At 37.7% G+C, this 17,284-nt stretch overlaps 1 long non-coding RNA gene across 1 annotated transcript in view; it reads right to left on the bottom strand.

Annotated features, from left to right (window-relative positions):
- Positions 1-17,284, bottom strand: part of LOC122146182 — a 59,224-nt gene that overhangs the window by 17,670 nt on the left and 24,270 nt on the right. The gene's annotated exons all lie outside the window — the stretch shown is intronic.

The raw sequence follows: 17,284 nt of genomic DNA, 5'->3' as shown, positions 1-17,284 counted from the left end.
GTTGCAATACGCTGATGACATGTATCCCTCGATAGAAGAATAGCAATAATACTCATGTCGTGTGTTAACGGCTGGTTTCTGGGTTTTCCGGATCTTGCTTGGTGATGTCGCTCATGGTTGTTTGCAGTTGGGGGCTTAACGATGTGCATGGGCGGAAATTAGCGCTCTTGCGACATTGGCCCGTTTCTCCCAGCAGTCTGGCCACGTATAGCTGCGGCCACATTTATATTAATCTAGAGGATCCAGAATCCGTCAAAGTGACCCACACAGGAGAATATAGCACAAGCAACAAAACCTTCAAGAAAAGCTTGCTTGATACCGGTGTTATCGTCAAGTCACTGCATTGAAGAGGAAACATAAGCGAAATGTGAAGACTAACGTATTTCAGTACCTCGACTAATCCACGGGTCCGTCTACGTTAACATAACGCTGTATAACCACACATTCACTAACCCAGCACGATAACCGCAGGCTTTTTAACAGAAGCAAAGCCATTTAGGACACACCATACAAAACCATCAAGGGAGATCTAATGTTAAAAAACTCGCTGTTTCAAAGTGCTCCTGGATCTTCCATGTTCAGAACGGCAGGGAAGGCTTGAGTGTTTTCACCGCTGCTGGTCCGCCATTATCTTCTCGGTGCAAAAACAATACTTTCACAGGCAGGAATCATCTCCGGGGGTTCAAGTGCTACATGCCAGTGAAATGTGACCTGCTAACATTGTGACAACAAATGCTGCCATGGTAATCTTCTGCATCTAATGCTTCTTATCTATGTTGTAAACTAGAATCCACACCGCCCCGCCTCCTTGCTAATGTGTGGCCATGCTGTAGTGACTGCTTTGGCTTTTCTGCGACCCTTGTCGTGTTTAGCTATCACATCTGTATGGGCCTAACTCTGGTTTGTGTTTGAGATTTTTTTATATCGATGTGTTTCTATTCTTCTCTTAAGAATGCAATTTTGCAGGCCTGCACTGGTTTGAGTTGGAGTTCCAATAGTATATTTTTAGTACTTTTTGTTACTGTTACTCTTAAGACAATAGCATTACTCAGTTATGTTCATTAAAAAATATATATGAATATTTCTTTAAAGTTGCTTAAATTGATACTACCAGTACGGATACAAGACATAAAGAGACTATCAAGAAAATCACAAATTATTGTATTATTTATCCAATCATTTATCAAGCATATTAGATATAGAAATTCTTGCCAGCTCAGGAGTAGAGTGAATAAATTTATATAAATAAAAATAATATCTAAATGAAATCAAACATCCCACCTCTGTTTTCTGTATCAAGCAAGCACTTTTATTGTCTACAGTACCCTCATCAAAGTTGCCTGTGTGAGTGAATTTCTTATTAAGTATAGTAGAAGTATCTTCTGGTGTATGCACAAGTACTCACACATTCTATTTCTTTTTAACCATTTTGTGCTTCAACAGCCCGCTTGTTTATTCCTGGCCTTTTGCTCTTTGATGTGAATCCATGTCCGGCCTTGCTGACAAATAAAGATGGCCCAAAAGAAATGCTTATTAAGTAACCATAATGCTAAAAGGATATTAAGATATCTTCACACTTCTTTAGTTGTAGGCATGCCAAAACTTGAGGAAAAACACACAAAAGTGCTTTTTCTCCTTTTTGAACTGTCACCATTGCAATAAATGCAAAAAAGGATCACTAAAGTCACCATATTTCCTAATGAGCTTCCAAGGTCTCTTTGTTAATTCAATAATGATGCGTTAAGCCATCTTTCCGTTGAAGTCATTTTTTACCGCTCCTGTAATTAGGCTCCAAATCTCAGGGAAAATTGTCGTTTACAAACAATACCTTCTACAAAACAATGGCTTACCCGTGGAAATATTCAGATACCACTGCAAGAAACTTGGCTTTTCATCACCTAAAATAGTCAGTGAACCAGGAAGTTTTCCCCAGAATTTTGTAACTGAGACTGGTGGTTAATATACATGCTCTAGACACAGGTCATATAGCAGCGGTTTATGAATGTCCCAAAGCTGGAAACGAAGACAAGGAGAAGAGCTGTGACGCAGGATGCGCAGAAGATCGTGACCGTCATCATCAGCTATCCCGCTGCGGGGCCCGGGGGAGGCCCTACAAACCCTTGGTAACCTCCCACTACCACTCAGCATCATATTCCATCGCTATGGGCAACAGCAGCTCGTCACGGGGGGTAAATGGCCTTGAACTCAGCGTGGCCAGATCTCTACTGGTAAGATGCGCGAAGCGCAGCAGGTCAAAGACTGCATGCGGACACTCCACAAACACGTCCCCATCTCATAAATAAAGCAGAAAGCCTCACTTCCAACTCCAGCACACTTATCTGCTCACCTGTACAGGAAACAACACCACGCCATTACTGGTCCACGGGGGGCACAGACAGCCACAGACACGTCTACTGGCCACCGTTTGATGTTATTTACTTACACTACACAAACTCAAGACTGACGTGGCATGAGGGTAAAAAATAAATAGTTATAGGAAAATATAAAAAAATAAAATCAATTGTAATACATTTTAAAATAATGTATAATATATAAAGGGGAAAAATGAAAAAAAAAAAAAATAGAAATGTACAAAATCTAAATTCAAACTAGCAAAGCAAAAAGACAAAAGATGAATTAGACAAAATAAAGACAAGTTAGAAATTACCTGATTAACCTTCATTAAAAAAAAAAAATAATAAATTAAAAATAAAATACTAATAAATAAGATAGCATAACAATAAAATAAATAAATAAATACTAATAAATAAATAAATTAGCGATTTAACGCACCATATTATTGGCAGCAGCAACCTTTAATATTAATTATTGGATTAATATATAAAATAAATATAACCATAAATCATTAAATAAATATTTATTATTATGCATTTGTCTCTTGTTATACTTCAATGTGATGCCTATAATATTTAAATTAGTTTGATCAAACTGCAAAGTGTTAAGAAATTTTCAAACAATTCAACATTCGAATTAAGAAATTAAGAAAAAAATAAGAAAATAGTTTTTATTTTTGCATTGATAATTGGTTGTTTTTTATGGAACCACCAGTTTCCCCTCAGCCAATAACTTAAAGTAATAACTTTAAAATACTAATACAAAAAAAAAAAACTTCGGCAGAAGTTGCAGAGTTATACAAAGTCCAAGACATCTGAGGTGGAAAAAAAGACTGATTGTGTCATCTTCAAGAAATTGGGAGTTTTTATATACTGCAGCAATTTTAGAGAAAAATGAAAGTCAGAATTAGGAGCATATAAAACATGTAAAGGATACCAATATCTATTTGAAATAAGAAATTCATAATGCAGCATAATTACTTAATGCAGATACTAATTTAGTCAAGTTCCTTCCTTGACAGCTAGACACACACATTATTTCAAACTTAATCAGAGTGCAATATGGCAAAGCAATAGGATATGAAACTTACAGCTTTCTACTAGTCCAATCACGTAGATCAGTGAGATCAGACGGCAGTCACTGAAATCCGATTGCAGAAATACAGTTTATTGTCGATCACGGCATGAGCCTCAAATGATTCCGATCTGCGACGTGTACAAACGCTATTCTTGCCTTATCCTGTTTAGGATGGTCTAATTCTGAAATGCATTTTAGCGGTCATAGGTATATGATAGATCCCATGGCCACATTTTTAATCCTGGTTTGGCGTCTACGTGAGACTGAATTAAGTCGATCTTCAATGTCTGTTGCTACAAACCAACTTCATAACAGTAGTCCACTTATTATTGTGAACAAAACGTGAAAACAGAAATAAATATGTATGCTTGACATATTTAAAAACTATGTATACGATTATTATCACCGTACTCTGTCCACAGTTTGTGCCAATCAATTGACACGCGGGTTTGTCAATGTTTTGGAAAGCCTCTTCTGCTCACCAAGCCTGTCGGTTATGTTGATCAAACATACCGTAAACAACAAAAAATAAAAAATAAATACCCAAGAAAAGAAAGTGATTTTTTTTTTCAGAATTTCATTGCTGAATAGAACGGTTCAAGAGCAGCAGCGTTATTTTTAATAGAAATCTTTTGAAAACATTATAAATGTCTTTACTGTCACTTTTGAATAAATTTAATAACTTCGTTATATTAAATTATAGTTTTTTTTTTATTTTTTTTTTTATTTTTGTTTAAAAACATTTTCATTTTTTTTTAACTGTTTTTTTTACTGATATGTATTATGAAAGTGTTGTTTAGTGGGAAGTAATTATTTTAGGATGATTTCTGAAGATCATGTGACACAAGACATGGAGTAATGATGGCTAAAAATAGCGGCCTGCGCATACAGCGAATAACATTACACTTTTAAACAGAGATTTCACCAGAAGAAACACAGCTGTTTACATTAGAATAATATTTTCACAATTTTTTTTATGTATTCTTTTGATTAAATAATTGCAGGCCTTGATGAGCTGAACACAACCAAAACATTGTAAAAAAAATCTTAATTATATCCATGTTCCAATAAGTTTTACTATGGTTTCCATCGGTGCCAACATGAGGAAGACATGAAAAAATGTCCTTCAAAAGGCACAAGACTCAGCTGATCAGAAGTGCTTTAAAACAGCTTTTTAAACACACTGAATCCACCCACACACTCCTGATGATGATGATCCAACAATTCTTATTACTCATAGCGGCGAGGAGGAATGTTTTTTGTTAGTATTATATTTTTTTCATGGTGGAAGAAAAGAAGTCGTCCGCCTGGTTTGTTTTGTGAAGAAGTGATGTTCTTCGAGGATATTCGGGCGACTGAGCCGACCGGCACAAATGACCTAAACTGGAAAAAAGCTGGTAAAGGTTTGTGAGATGGGACCGTCAAAGGGTTGTGACAGCCAATGTGTCAGTCCCACCTCACAATCTGAATGATGAAAAACACTGGCGTAACTGCTTCACAGCTAGACATATACGTCAATTGCTTGGACACACGTCACGCCTTATGTTACAATAAAGCTGAAATAAATGCTTGAATATTGGGTGTTGGAATACCTCTACATCAGGATAATTTTAATTTTTTTTCCACCCCCGTGCCTGTGTGTGTTGGAAGGAATCTGTGCAAGAACGACTCGCATCTCCCAACCGGCCACCTCCAGTGGTATCCCTCATCACTAGCCGACATTCGCCAAAACTACGCAGAGAGTCGTGTATAACAGAGGCTAGAAAACACCCATCTATATGTCGCTTGTCATTCAAGACAAAAAAAGTAAATAAACAAAATATAATAATAATAATAATTATTAAAATACGAGAAAAATACAAAAAATAAAATAAAATAAAATAAATAAATTCCTCCCTTTGTGTTACGTGTCAATTTGACCCAAATATTTTTATGTTCAAAATTAGCTGCACAGACAAAAAATAAAATTATTTCCTTGATTTTTTTTTTCATTGTGTCTACTTGTAAATATAAGGTTCAAATAACCTACACCTATCAGGCTAAATATACACTTATCTTTTTTTTTTCTTACTTAATATTATCGCTTATTTCATTGTGTTATCTTATCTTACCGTAAATGCTATTTGTACTTGGTGCTATTAAATAGGCCCCTGCAATCTTTCATGTCGCTTGGTGTAATTCAAACCCTTGGCTGAGATGGTAAAATGGGTTTCTTTCGCAGGACTCTTCTTCTGCGCTGACGCTTCTCTGCAACAGAACTCGTATTTGACAAATAAATTACGCGTAAAATCAAAAAATAACCAACTCACGCGTCGAATCTGTCCACAGACGTTTTTGATGTGAAACAGCATGTGACCTAGCAAACATCCATAAATAAAACTAAAATAATCACGTCTAATAAATTCAAAGTTCTCTGGTGTATTTTATAATGTGATTCTTGCCACCGCTACAATGGAGAGGTTTTCTGTGTTTTATTAACTCCTTTTTTTTTCTATACAACACTGTCACTCGAGCTGTCTTCAAAGATGATTTGATTTTTGGCGACATTGCAAGTGAAACTCAATAGACGTCAATTTGTCTCAAATCACCAATGCAACCAACCAATGTGCACAGCCTTTTTAAAACACCTGCGATGCTGTTGTGTTTCAATGGACCCAAAATGGAAGAAGAACCCAGCAAAATCTTACAGTCAACGACAATAAATAGCTAGTTAACCAGTCTGTGTTTCAGGACAGTTAAAAACAGAGATTTACCCACCAACACAATAAGAGGAATCAGTCGAACGGTCACAAAACTGTTGGTGCAGATTACAATAAACACCATTTGGCATGAGCACTATATTCTGCAGCTTCGAGGCTGACCACGACCATACAAGAACCAAGCACTACGCTACAACAGTCGGTTGCAACCTCTTTAGCTGTCGTACAACTATACTTTTATATGCCATGGTAAACACCTCAGCGTGAACAGCAGCGGGGTAGTTGAAAATATCATCGCAGCGCACTCATTTACTTACTGAGAGAGGATCGGGGTCTCAAAGCCGTGAACTCTGCGAGGGCAGAGGAAAAAACAAGCGTGTGGGAAGAGCGGCTCTTCAAAACCCAGAGAGTCATTTGGTCTTGTGCGTATCACGACGGGAATTCTCGAGGATGCGACCGCGAAGGCTCAAAGGATATGGACTCGTGACTTCAAAGCACAGCCTAATTTAAAGCGCCTGAGAAACAGCCAATTTCTCCTGAAGGAGGAGGCTAGTAATCTCTAACCAGGGGCGCTGCTAAGGATTTTGGGCCCCATGAAAAGAATCTTGACAGGGCCCCCAACACAGCTGAGAGTTTTTTCATATTACTTTACATAAAATCATGGCGCTTTATATGGTAATTGCATTGCACACTAGTATATTCTCATTACTCTTAAGATCAATCACGGACAATTGAACGACATCCATCCCATGTCCACACCCGTTAATTTGTCCGCGTCCCCCTGTACATACTGTGCTCACCTACCTCAGTTACTTGGTCATACTGTATAGTTTGATCACCCCTGTTCATTTTGCTGCGTACATGTTCATGTCAATATAGTGTCATACACATAATATTGATATTTGTAATGTCATGTACTGTACATATTGGTACTGGCTACAACGGGCATGTAAATCAAAGTGTAATCTAATCTACGATCCTGCTATTTTAAACCCTGACAGTTGAAATGTAACGGAAAACACTGAGCACTCTTAATACATGAAGATGTATTTATAGTTTATTTGCTGGCAACCACCTGATGACTGACATTTCAAAATACAACCTCTTCAACTTTTAACAAAACAGGAATACACCACCTCTGTGTTTGAAAAAAAAAATCTCTCTCACAAGAACACGTTTTACACCTAGAACGGCCCCCAGCAGTCATTTTCACCGCACCATTTACTAAACTATGTCATTATCCTTTAACACTAGAATGAACAAGGCATCATTTGGACCGTTTTGAAATTGCATAGTCAATAACTTTGTCTAAATAAATCACCAAAGCCTTGCTGCGCCTCCCTGACTTTTTCCTCAAAACTACAGAATTTTCAGTTAAAACTAGTTTAACTCTTTATTGTGTGAATGATAAAACAGAAAATATAATCCGTTCTACCTATAACGTCCACAGGCAAGTCATTTTGTTGCTGATTTTAAATTGATGTATTGCCGACGGTCCCTGGATCAGATAATGTGACAGTAATTATCGTGAGAGATTGGGTTGGCCGGGGATGTGAATCATGCTGTATTTGACAATATAGGGGACATTGTAGTCTAATACAACTCCATCATCATCTTCAAGAGATGCCACTTGGGGAAACCTCACCAAACAGCTGATAAGTAGTTGTACAAGTAGCTGGCAGACGGGATTGTTTATCAGAGTTCATGAGTTAGATTGCTTGCAAGACACAGGTGCAACAGCGTGGACCGCAGCACGGGTGCTGAAAGTGGGCAGTGGGCGCCGCCTAAGATGCCGACACCGGCTGCATGTGAGGCAAGAGCCGTGCACCCGCTGCACCCTGCTCTATCGAAAACGTGCTACTTATCGAAAAACTGCTCCCCGTAGAGACCTAGGGCCTCATGTTACAAAGTCGTGCGTACAGCACAGCAAAAGTGCCGTAGGCTACGATCATTGTCACGGTGGTCCACTAACCATTTAGGCCTACTTACAACAAACCCACCTCTTTCCTGTGAATATTGGGGTAACATACTGTCGACCCTTTTGCCTCTTTCACTTCTCTTATTTTTTTTCTCTTTCCGTTTTTTGACTTCCAGATTTTTGAGAGAATTTTCACATCCTACCTGTCAAGTTGAATTTGCCGCGCTATAAGTGAAGTCAAGCTTTTTGTGTTGCACTTGGTTCTGGATCAATTTGGCTGGACTGAACCATTTTATGATATCGAGAGGGGAGAGGGGCCCACAGGGCAGTTTGTGTTTCCTAACAAATAAAAATTTTGACACCAGGAAACAGCAAATAGAACTAATTTAAAGTTAATAATTTTTTTACTATCAAATATTTTTTTTAGCACCACAAGTTTATTGGGGGCTTTCTCTGGGCCCCTCTTAGTCATGGGCCCCGAGAAATCGTCATCGTTTTAACCCCCCCCCTTTCCCACTTACAGCGCCCCAGTCTTTCTAACTACACTTATCTACAGGAAAAGAAAGTTGGGCGCACCCCTGACCTTTCAAAGTAAAGGGCAATAAAGCTCTTAAACACGCAGAAGGAATCCGTCATCAAATGCTTATACATACAGTAGAAGAGACCGGGCTAGTTGTCACATGGGGGAAAATCACATCTACACATATATAAGATTTATGAAACAAAATTAAATTAAACAGGTCAGTTTTCTTTCTTGCATTTATTCAAAAAACCTGGTTGTTGTGTATTTAAAACACATTAAGTTCATTAGTACTAGCATAGAAATCTGACCCGCTTCATTTACACATGACTGACAAATATGCATCACATTATGTTTATCAGCTTTTTTGTTAAAGCTGTGCAATCAAAATGCATGGAAATATGATATGCAAAGCAATACATAAAATCTTATATTCGACAAATTATTTTTAAATGTGAACTTAAATAGTTTGAACTTAATGAGTATTTTATTTTTCACTCAAATTATCTCACCGCTTCCCCCCTTCCCAAAAAAAACCTCACCCCCTCTTAAAAAAAAAATATTTTTTTCGTAAATGGGGAACATTTCACATGTGAACCTGGAGCAACAAAACCAGTCATAAGCGTCCATTGTTTTCTTTTTCGAAATTGAGATTTCTCTACATCATCTGACAGCTGAATAAATAATCTCTCCATTGATGTGTGGCTTGTTTAGGAGGACATATTTGTCTGAGATCCCAACGATTTGAACCAATCTGGAAATCTGGGGAGCAAAAAAATCTAATATTGAGAAAATCATCTTTAAAGTTGTTGTTCAAATGAAGTTCTTAGCAATGCATAGTTACTATCTCAAAAATTAAGTTTTTGATATATTACGGTAGGACATTTACACAAATATCTTCATGGAACATGATTCGTTACTTAATATCCTAATGATTTTGACTTAAAAGAAAAAATCATCTATAAATTTTGACCCATACATGTAATTTTGGCTATTGCTATCTACAAATATACCCCCGAGACTTAAGACTTTGTGCTGCAGGCTCCACAAATGTCATAATTGGGGAAAGTCATCACGTTTTTGTATGTTTTACAATAAATAATACGTTAATATTTTAGTATCACCATTTTTTATATTAAGAAAAGCTTTATGAAATGCATCTGTGTCACACTTGCACTATCGGTGGAACAACATGGCCCATGAACGGTGTCATATGTATTTAAACTACTATAGACCTATATTTTTATTTCCCCTCACACCAAAAAAAAAGTTACTACATATGTAGCCCGTAATGAGACTAAAATGCACCTTTTAGGGGTAAATAAGTACAAGGAGGTGTACCTTTTTGTAGAGTACCATCAAACGTTTAATTTCTGAATGTCAATGATTTCTGGAGTAAAGAAGCGTCGTGACACACTAGCCCCGGGCTGCTCTACATGAATGTCCTGACAGAGATAAAGAGAGAAAACTCAGGAGATGATTCCCAAACTGTCACTGCGTTTGCTCACAGGAAACAGCGGAAAGCTCAACTTCCTTCCTTCCTCCAAGCACTGCCAACAAAAGACCACCGGCCAATGAAAACACAACAGCCTCCAGTGGAAGAGAAGAGCATTACAGCGCAGACAACAAGAATCCTCTTTACTTCTGCCATCACTTTCATAAAACAGATCGCTTAGACTCTTAGACAATGACCGGATTGATCCCAAAAGTACATCCCATCATTCCACCTGCAATGAAATATTACCATGCCGTATCACAACCTCCGGAAGCTTCTTTCGTTACATACACAAACGTTTTAGAACTTGTAATTGCGACTGTAGGACAAACAGTTTTCTGACATTTACTTTCCGTCTAAGTGGTGTTCAAGAAATCTTGTATTAGTGAATGCGTGAATTGTGTGTATACGTTAAGTATAAAACGTCCAAGACGCATACGTGCCTTTTACCAATTATCACCCCCCGTGAACCATCTCTTATTGGAGAGAGTCATCGACAAAGTGCTTACATCAGCGAATGCCATTCTCATGAATATTTTCTCGGATCACAGATATAATTTCACATGACTCAGATCGCAATGTTTTTGCGAACCAGAACCCTGCCCAACACCATTAAACACTTGTGGTATGTCATGAGAAATCAATACCAAGAGGACAGAGAGGGCAACTACACGAAATGACTCTGCATGCTTCAACAAGCAGTCATGCAAAAGACATAAAAGTTATTCCCAACAGACTGCACTCTAAAACAAAGGCAGATCGGGGGGAGTTGTCAATTGGATTGTGTATCAGTTAATTTCCCGCGGCTCGTTTGAACCAGTCTCTAATTACCTATTGTTTTGTGCTTTATGGTGTCTATTGCTTCATGCCGCCATTCCCATTGTGGACAACTAGCCCCGGTCTCCGTGCCTCCGTAGTCCTTGATTACACTTCGCAGTTTTTATGCTGCCCTCTGCTGGTACGAAACTGAACAACACAACTCACTGGTCCACAGACTGGGGCCGTTTCACTCACAGCCTCTGAGCTGAACCTTGAATCTCTGCGCTGTACTTAAATATGGAACAATATATCCTCTCACGGAATGTAAATGTAACTCCCACGAAATTAATGGACGCTCCTTATCACCAGGGCTCGTATAAAATGGACATGCCTTGTTGTTGGTCACGCTTTGACATTGTGTTGCCTGATTAAATATCACACATAAATGAATTTACCTGTCCTGGGCAACTGCAACACAATTTTTTCTTATTTAGTATTTTTGTCTCTTGTTGGTTCCGTCAAATATCTCAAGACGACACATCCCCCAAGATGCATTTTCTACCTCGAAACCCTGAAATGCTTCGTTAGTATTGTACATGTCTTTTATTTTCTTCAAACGCGATCTTCGTGGGGGTCAGAGACCCCTATCTTGTTTTCATCTGCGTTACTATTCTTTGTCTTGTTGTACGTCCCCTGGCCTTAAACTTCCGATTCCAAAACCCCTCAGTGGGACGACATTTTTTTTTTTGCAGCATGAATGAATTAATGCATCGATGAGGATACTTCGCAATGCACAAACCCAGAGTTGTCCCTTCATTTCACATGTTAACACCCTTTAACCACCTTTCTGAAATGGGTGCCTCCGAGATGCTCCGAATGAATCAAAAGCCTCACTTTACTAATAAAATCACATCCCAGCTGCCGAGTCACGAGGTGTTTGTTTACTTTCAGTGTTTGCTCGACAGATCATCAGGTATGTGATTATCGCCAGTTATTTGATCGTGTTGAGGTATTAAATTTCATGTCGGATATTGATCGTTACCTCAGGTATTGATCGTGACTTGTGACAGTATGTGCTAGTGTTGTATTACAACTACATCTCAGTTATATCTAGACTACCCGAGAGAACTGTTTCAAAATTAAATAGCGCAGTACATGCAATTATATTTACTTTGACAGGAATGTAGACGAGGCTGTGAAAAAAGGGATCGAAGCGCCAGCGTGTTCTGTGGATTGTACTATTGTATTAACCACATAAGCGATTGTTCAGGCTGTAGAAAAATTAAGAAAAAAAAAAACTTTCTGTGATGACAAAACGTCCCATTCAAAAGGTTGTGAGTTAATCAACATTAGACAGTGGACATCTAAATTCAGTATCTATTAGTTAGAAGTTGTAATGTTTGGTAATTTGGGTAAATTATGTTTTTTTAATATTTATAACATTTTTATTTTAGTTTAGTGGGTATTTTCTAGCTGTTGCGCGCATATATCAGTTTGTACACTCGTTAGTGCTGTGCAATGTGTGGGATTGAATGATGCCACTAATAATGTCTAATAAGGTCCTCAAATAGTGCCGTTATTTAAAAATTTGCATTAAAAATGTTCCTCCTCAAGTTGATATATTTTTAACTTATGTGCAATAACAACCCCATCGATCTCTAACAACGTGGATTCACTAATAACGAAACTAGCTATAAGTGACGACCTTATTGTTTGTAGTTTTATTAAGGGCAGAGTTAGAGGGTTAAATCGAACATTTTAGTTGTGTGTTAGCTGTGATAAACTGTCAATACTGACTTTTTTTGTTAGACTAAATTGAAAGCAAAAAAACTATCACAGATATTAGCTAACAAATTTTGCCACCAATCTTTTCCTCACCTAAACCTACAAACAACACAAAATCAGTGCTTGCTTTTTTATGCATTAGAGACAACAATTTGACATCAACATAAAGAGGATGACTCAAAAAATGATGCCTTTCCTATTTATTCAGCGTCGAAACATCAACGCCTAACCAACCTTAGCCCTTTCTATTACACACATTTGTTGGGCGCCTTGACGCCTTGCCTTTGATTTTCCTCTTTGGATAAACGGCTATAGCATAAAATGCACATGTATTGATGCAGCTGCAGCTTAATGATTATTAAATCATCAATCTGAGGGATAGGATGAGAAGTTTTTTCAACAAGGCCCATCATGTGTCAATGATGTATAAGACGTTTTGATGAATGCGTTTGCTGTGTGTCAGAATGAACCGGTTCTCTGGTTTCTGGTATTCATGCGTCACATGCAACGTATGAGCCTCACGATGCATGGAGAGGTTATTAAAGCTGCGTGTGTCCCGGCGGCCCACAGACGAGTGGGCCTCCGTCTCCTCGGCCCCCCGGGGTTCTCTTAAGCGGATGGTTGTAGGGGGTCTCGCACGTTGAAGGCATGGTCATAACGAGAAGCGCATACGATAGGAGTGCAACAGTCTTGTTTTGCTCTCGTCAGAAGCGTTCTAGTGTCCCGACCCCCCCACCCTCCGCGAAGAACCGAATCATAAAATATAATACAGAGCAAAACACAAGAGAAATATAGAGTTGTTTTTTATGGTCAGAGAGATATGAGAGTTTATCTTTATAATGGTATTAGTGAAGTACAGCTAGAAAAAAGGTCTGGAGAAACCCACAATGGAATATATATATATATATATATATATATATATTATATAGTATTTATAATATATATATACAATGGATATATATAACTTTCACATTGTGCTCTACTTCTATGTCAAATCTTTTATTCTCAAATAAAGTTTTTGTTAATATTTTGAATCAGAATTTTATTTTTATATTTTCTGTTTTTGCACTTTCAATTTAGTTAACATTTTTTGTTATATTTGTTGTGTAGTTTTAATTAGATTTACTTAAAATATGTCTATATATATTAATTTGTATTATGATTTTAGCTTAAAATTACTTTTAGTTAGTTTGGGTACTTTACAATGAAAATGAGAAATGTTGCCTTGGCAACTTTTTAATGTGTTTATGTTATTGTCCGTTCATGTTTTGTTTTTTCTTGTTTTTTTTTTTTTTTATTTTCACGCAATTAATTGTATTCATTTATTAATTGTAATTTTCGTTTTAGGTTTTAATGATAATAATCTGATTTCCAGTTCAGGAGACTAATAACCTCCCACCACTTGGGACACTCTTATATCTTTTTGGTCAATTTCCATATAACATGATCTACTTTGATTATTTTGGCAGGTATTACTGTTTTCCCTAATGTTTGTGAAATAGAACGGTGACCCATTTGTTTTAAAACTGTGAACCATGCTTCAGATTCAGTGATTTGCGAATAATAGTTGTAGCCTTTTCCGGTCTTTTTATAGGTTCTACAGTGAAACATACTAGCTGCTGCTCTGTCACGTACACTCAGGGGTAAAGCAAAGGGACCACAGGCTATTGAACAAAACTGGAAAGAGCCGAAACGCCACCCCTGCACAAATGGGTGCTTGATCTCCAACAGCGGCGCAAATTCACAGGCACCCTGTTATTTTGTCGGTTCAGGTGCATTCATGTCAGTGGTTTCACCAACCGACTGCAAGTGGCCCAACGGTCACCCCTAATACAAGCATGCATGCAATTACGCCGTGACAGTCTTTTGTTGTACACACCATCCTTGTCGTATTTTGGTTACATCAAACCTTGAAGATCTATGTTTTAGTTAAAGAAATAGTTCCTCCCCAACCAATTTCAATTGTGCTGCAAATGTGCCACACGTCAGGCTCATCCCAGATCAGGATGAGTTTGTTTCTTCATCAGCTTTGGAGAAATGTTAATCACTGCATCATGGTCTCATTAATGGCATGCTCTGCAGTGAATGGGTGTGCCGTCAGAAGGAGAGTCCCAAACAGCTGATAAAAACATCACAATAATCCACAGCACTTCCAGTCACATCAGTGAAAACATCTGGAGAAGACAAAAGTGGTAAAAATTTAAGAGGCTGTGTAAAAAAACGCTGCTTGATGCTGTGCTAGATTTCTCTCCTCGATTCAACACATAACACTTTTTCCCCACTGGAGGCGAAGTATTATTATGGATATCTCGAACGTCTATGTATTTTAGTTAAAAAACATTCTTAATGCTGGTATGTGGTTCACTCTTTTGTCTTCTTCCAGATGTTCACTGACATGGACCTGGAGTGCGTTGCTGGTATGACTTGGGTGTAGTTATTGTGATGTGTTTTTCATCCGCTGTTTGGAACTCTCATCGACGGCACCCATTCACTGCAGAGTCATCTATTGACTGAGTACCTATCATGACCGCAGAGCAGTGTAGGCTACACTTCGGTACACAACTTGAGGAAGCACGACATGTGCATGAGGTGAGAACCACCGTGCTCTTAATGGACTCAGATGAGTTTTTTGCACTACATGTTGATGCACGTACAAAGATCTCTTTCTTCCCCGGCTCTCATTTATTGCTTCAATAAGCAGTTCGAGAGACGCAAACACAACGCCTTATAGGACTATGGACGTGTAATTTGCCAAACTAATAAGGGATGGATTGACAGATTCCCTGTATCACATCATATAAGATCGAATGGATTTTTGGCTTTCGCAGTGAACAAAAATACAGGAGCAGAAAGGCGCCTACTGATACATTAATGGGCAGGATCTGCTCTTTCAGGTCATATGCTTTATAGATGAGAAACTCTAGGCAAGTTCTATGCGTCATAGATAATCCTGACCACGAGCTTTAGCAGGAACATTCATATTTGGATGAAAATTGCATGGAAAATATTTCAAGTACATAAAGGAATGCGTTCCGCTACCGCATTTTTAAGGTGGGGGGGGGAGGCATTCGATGCATCTTGATCTGAATGCGCATTGTGATGCTAACGTGCGTTCAGGCAATCTTCGTCTATTTTTCAATTGAAGCAGCTGCATACTGCGAATATAAATCAACAGAACAAACTGATTACATGGCTGTGATATGCAGAAGTCTCACATCTCTGTTCAGTGTGTGATCATTTACCGTCTGTTTCGCTGGTATTAACATCCATGTTCAGCAATGTTTATGGTGTCTTCGATTCAAAAAGTAAAAAAAAAAAAAAAAAAACAATGGGAATTTCGTCTCACAAATTTTTTCACAAGTTTTGATGGGTCATGTTTACACTGCCTAAAAAACAATAGCAAAACAGCATCAAATCCATTTGCAAGATACATGTACTCCAGATGCTAACTGAGAGCTGTTCAGTACTATTATCTTCGGTTTCTAGCGGGAAACTAATGGTACTGCCAAAATTAAGCAAGCAGCCTTACACGCAAGTAAAAAAACAGTAGGGTCAGTAAAATAATATTGTATTTCCCGCCTGTGAATTACGTTTATTTTCTGATCGTTCTCAGATTTTGTCTTGTTCTTAGACGCGTGTCCTGTCTAAAAAACTCCTTACCCTAAAATCGTGTTTTCTGTTCAAAATGACCGGCCCTTTAAATATTGCAGCATTAATGCTATCTTATTAAAAATACTTGGCTCTTCAAAGGAAACTTTTTTCTTGGCTGAGTAAAAGAATTATAAATAAACTAAAGAACAAGATTAAAAACTGTTCAAACTGTGACATATTATTTCACACATTTAGGTGAGTGTACCAGCGAATAATTGATTAATACTGTGAATATATATACTAAAAGGCCCTGTTTGTCTATTTCAAGTTGAAAATAACAGCAATGTATTTTGAAATCGGGTATTACCAGTTGGAAATTTCTCGACTGTCAGCTTTTCATCAATTTGAATGCAATCCTTACTGAGTAAAATTCTTAATATGAAAAAAAAAAAAAAAAAAAAAAATACATATGTATATATTCATTATATATCTATATATTTTCTCTGAAGTGGTAATGTTATTGCATTAAACTACAACTTTGGTCAGACGATAGTATAATCCATGAACCACCACCAATACATAAATTAAAGGTATATTTTATTGTTCTTTTTTGTCACGATCCCACATTGTGTGTGTTCCTGGCGCTTTCATTTAAGACCGTGAAGACAAGAAAAAAAAAAAAAATGAAAAAACAAGTAAAAAAGAAAAAAGAAATCAAAAAAATAAAACTTTAAATAGGCTTGTAAAGATCGCTCATGTATACGCTGGATTATGGACAAAATCTGTGGACTCAACCTTTTCACATCAACTTGCTTGTTGATTTTGGCCAATCAGGCACAGGTTTGGTGTTTATTTTAGGAAAATGTGTGTGAGTTGATGTGGCAGTTATTGAGCCTGACTTCACACTAGTCGTACCTCAGTTTCTTGGTCAGTCAGAACTTACTATTGTTTGTTATTATTTGGGCAAATGGATATTTGGTGGGCTCATGATTGCGTCCTCAACACTAACTGAGTGCATGAGGTGCGTCAGTTGATGGCCAGTTGAGGCCCTACGATAAATCAGTCTCAAAAAGAAACACTACAAA

Source organism: Cyprinus carpio, chromosome A9, assembly GCF_018340385.1.
Source record: "Cyprinus carpio isolate SPL01 chromosome A9, ASM1834038v1, whole genome shotgun sequence".
Taxonomy (NCBI): domain Eukaryota; kingdom Metazoa; phylum Chordata; class Actinopteri; order Cypriniformes; family Cyprinidae; genus Cyprinus; species Cyprinus carpio.
Note: the sequence above shows the minus strand (reverse complement) of the source record. Positions and strands in the feature narration are given on the sequence as shown.